The sequence below is a fragment of the Chrysemys picta genome, unplaced genomic scaffold (assembly GCF_011386835.1).
Source record: "Chrysemys picta bellii isolate R12L10 unplaced genomic scaffold, ASM1138683v2 scaf2276, whole genome shotgun sequence".
NCBI classification, from domain to species: Eukaryota; Metazoa; Chordata; order Testudines; family Emydidae; genus Chrysemys; species Chrysemys picta.
The window spans coordinates 1-4,157 of NW_027054979.1; the positions used below are offsets into that span (position 1 = coordinate 1).

Below are 4,157 nucleotides of genomic sequence, written 5' to 3' on the forward strand. Positions count from 1 at the left end.
GGATTGGACTTTGAAGTGCTGAAGTGTAGCGGAGGCATCAGATGGTGAGGACATGAACTGAGGGTTATGCTGAAGGAGTGTGAGACTAAGAGACATCTGGACTATACAAGAGAACAAGATCATGTGAACAGTAACAATGTAGAAGAGTAAGACACTGGCAAAGATTAACAGAATACAGGAAAAGCACGGGAGGGCAGGGACTGGTGACCCGAATAGTAAATCCGGCTCAGAAACGCTACAGAAGAGAGTGAAGGAAATGACTCAGCTGACACCTCCAGAAAGAAAATCATCTCAAAATGTCTGCAGAGACTCTTGGCTTTGAATCACATGTGGAGTAAAGAGGATTATAAAGTTACTGGGTAGAAAATCATCAGTCAGCCATGCAATAGTCCCCCAGCTCCTCCCCAAAGAGTCCTCAGCATCTAAAGAGAAAAAGGCACAAAGTGAGGGACTGCTATTGGCAACTCTGGTCCCACCGAGCATGGAGTGAGAAGCCAGGTGTGAAGGCTGGGCAGTTAAATGAGAAGTCACGTTACCTCAGCTCGATAATGATGGCCATGGCCTGGAGCCGTATGGTGCTGGAGAGAGAGTCCCGGGGTTCTTTCTTAATCATCTCCTGTAAGTCACAAAGGGGCAAACATAGTAAATGAGACACAAGTGCTCCCAGCATCAGTCCTACTCCCTCACACATTCATTGAGGAGGTTATACAAAGCCCTGGCATCACAGCTAACTCTGGAGGCCTCAAAAAAGGCTAAATTAGAGTCTCCAATAAATCCCCAGCTAAAAGAACATCAGATATTCCAAAAGTAACAAGGAGCCCAGCCAAAACCCAGGATCTTCCTTTCTGATGGAAGAGCTCCCAGATCATGAAGCTGCTCAGCCAGTGGTGTTGTCCAAAGGGATCTCATCTGTTTCTACCCAGCCACAAATTCACTCCCTCATTTCCTCATCCATCTCTGTTCACTCATCTCCTACTTCCCACCAACTAGCATCCTCTCTCTGTCCATTCACACTAATATTTCCAGTCAATCAGCACTGACCTCAATTTTACACACTGAAATAATTGCTTCAGTGTATACAACAAAGTTCTTCACAACTCTCCAGATTCCATGGACCCCAGCGTGGGTTTAGCAGCTAAGTATTCTCCACAGTTCATCAATCTTTTCCAACCAACAACACGGACCCTGTGTATATTATTTACTCACCACTATGGCTCCTGCAGTGTCTGATGCAAAGTTGTGAATAAAAAAGTCAGGCATGTTATGCCAGTCGATGCTCTTGCTGAGAACAAACAAGAGTCTTAAGAAACTTTTTTTCATAATGAAATCCTAAACCAAAATGAGAAAAAATATATATCAGGATGAAAGGGATTTAGATAGAGAACATCATCGGGTAGAATATTCTACCTTCATTCAAAACCCCTCCACACGGAACACCTGGTAGATAAATTAACAATGTTGCAGAGCAATGAATAGTCAGGATCAGAAATCGTGGTGAGTTGAGGATGATGATGTATCCAGGCAGCACCTACAATATACTGGGCTCTGTCTGCAAACAAAGGAAGACACAGGCCCAGCTCCCAAGAATTGACAGTCTAAGAAGGGTTCTGATGGCTTCCAGCAGAATGTTGGATTGTGTAGGACCTGACTGTGTGAGCTACTTGTTCAGAGAAGGGTTGGATCAAGGAGAACAAGCAGAACAGCAATGGGACTCCATGTGGAGGACTCCACACAGGGCCTGTTTTCTGTAGGACAAGTAGCCAGATGTAGCGTGACCATGTGTAATAAATGAAGGGGAGGGGCTCCCTTTTATGAACACCCAGCCAGCCAGTTAGCTATAAAGTCCCTCTTGGTGGCTGTTCTCTGCTTGCTTTACCTGTAAAGGGTTAACAAAGTTCCCCAGCTAAAGGAAAAGGAGTGGGCACCTGACCAAAAGATCCAATGGGAGGGCTAAAACTTTTTAAAATGGGGAAAAAACTTCTCTTTGTCTGTGTCTGTTCTCTGGAGACGGGACACGGAGCAGCAATTCTGTGTAAGGCTGGAACCAGGTATGAAAATTCATCTTCCATACCGAGAAAAATCATTGGACAGGGAATGTTTAACTAGACGCGATCTGGTTTATTTCTTTATTTTGGCTTGTGGATCTCCTCTGTGCTAACCCCAGATACTTTTGTTTTGCTTGTAACCTTGAAGCTGAACCTCAAGAGAGCTATCTTGATGCTTAATTTTTGTAATTGTTTTCTTTTAAGATCTAGCAAAAAGCCTAAGTTCCAGATGTACTTTCTTCCTTTTTGTTTTTAACAAAATTTACCTTTTTTAAGAACAGAATTGGATTTTTGGTGTCCTAAGAGGTTTGTGCATGTTGTTTAATTAGCAGGTGGCAACAGCAGATTTCCTTTGTTTTCTTTCTCAGCTCTTCCCTGGGGACGGGGGGGGGGGATTTGAAAGGGCTTGAGGATACCCCACAGGGAAGAATTCCCAAGTGCTCCTTCCTGGGTCCAAGGGTTTTTTTTGCATTTGGGTGGTGGCAGCGTTTACCAAGACAAGGTCAGAGAAAAGCTGTAACCTTGGGAGTGTAATACAAGCCTGGAGTGGCAAGTATTGATTTTTTAAATCCTTGCCAGCCTCCACCTTCTGCACTCAAAGTGCCAGAGTAGGGATTCAGCCTTGACACCATGTGTATAAGCGACAAAGCTGGACCCATTTGTTTTGTCAGTGAAGGTCTAAGGGTACGTCTTCACTACCTGCCGGATCGGCGGGTAGTAATCGATCTATCGAGGATCGATTTATCGTGTCTCGTCTAGACGTGATAAATTGATCCCCGAATGCGCTCTCTGTCTACTCCGGAACTCCACCAGAGCGAGAGGCGGAAGCGGAGTCGACGAGGGAGCCGCGGCCGTCGATCCCGCGCTGTGAGGACCCGAGGTAAATCGATCTAAGATAGGTCGACTTCAGCTACTCTATTCTCGTAGCTGAAGTTGCGTATCTTAGATCAATCCCCCCCCAGTGTAGACCAGCCCTGAGAGAGGAGCAGTCGCCAGGGGAGACCTTGGGTGGAAATGTCTCGTCCTTGAGTCCAACGGATAGTGTGAGGCAGGGGAGTAGCCGGGCAAGAATCTACTGAAACTAGCACAGAGTGGTGGGAAATCCCTGCAAATCAAGGATACCACCGACAAACGGGGCATGAGATCACCAAAGAGTTTGTGGGATGTATCTGGAGAAGGCACCTAATATGTATAATACGAGAAAAGCATCCAGAGGCTGGATTGTCTGGAGTAAGTGAAAGAAGAAAGGTTGAGTGCTGTACGCAAAGGGTTTGATGAGAAGTCAGACCCTATGTGACAAACCTTCTGGGATGTCCCAGGCTGGGTCAGGTGGGACGGACAGCGTGAGGGGACACTAGTTTACAGATTAGATGGAGAAGGTTTATACCTCTTTGTTACTATTGAAGTAGTCAACAGTGTTTCTCCATGATTCCAGCAAGAGCATGGCTCCCTCCATAGCACAGCCATGCTGATCACGTCCACTTTCATCCGCCTCCCAAATAGTCTCCATGCACGAGATATCTGGGACTAATAAGAAAGAAGGAATGACAGACAGAAAGAAATTACTGCCATTGCTGGTTAAAGGGGAATGAACGCCCCTGAGGTGTCATTCATGGACTGATTGGTGCCCAAAAGACACTTCATTTAAACCAAAGAAAGGACACGGTCTGTCTGTCTTGGGGTTGTATACTGCTGCCCATCACCGTGGTATCTGGGCTCCTTCCAGCTAAAATCAATGCGCAATAGCGAAGTTCCTAGTGGAAAGCTTGGCGTCACTGGCACATCTCCCTTTTTGGGGTAAGATATCTCTGCTCTGGGTAGGGTTGTCTTTTGTTTGTTGGCTTGATTGGTTTGATTCCCACCGCTTGTTTTGAATAGGGCTAGACATCTATATCCTGCTTGAGCAGGGGAGAAGTGAAGGAAACTGTGATGCTGGTGAAATAAGCCACTGACTCTCAAAGCAAGAGAGATTGGTGTGATCAAAATCAGAATCAAATTGGGGATTCCTTAAAAAACAAAAACAAAATAAGAGAGACTCAGAATGAGACTCCTTTGCACTTCTATGGAGTTTTTCAGTGGAGGATCTCCAAATGGCTTTTAAAGGTGGGCCGG

General features: G+C 45.6%; 1 long non-coding RNA gene across 1 annotated transcript; it reads right to left on the reverse strand.

Moving 5' to 3' along the window:
* Window positions 1-449: 449 nt before the first annotated feature.
* Window positions 450-3,503, reverse strand: LOC135980223 (uncharacterized). Its single transcript, XR_010597398.1, has 3 exons — window positions 3,433-3,503; window positions 1,207-1,329; window positions 450-616 (listed from the first exon to the last, which is right to left on the reverse strand). It is a non-coding gene; the product is annotated as an uncharacterized LOC135980223 (long non-coding RNA).
* Window positions 3,504-4,157: the final 654 nt, after the last annotated feature.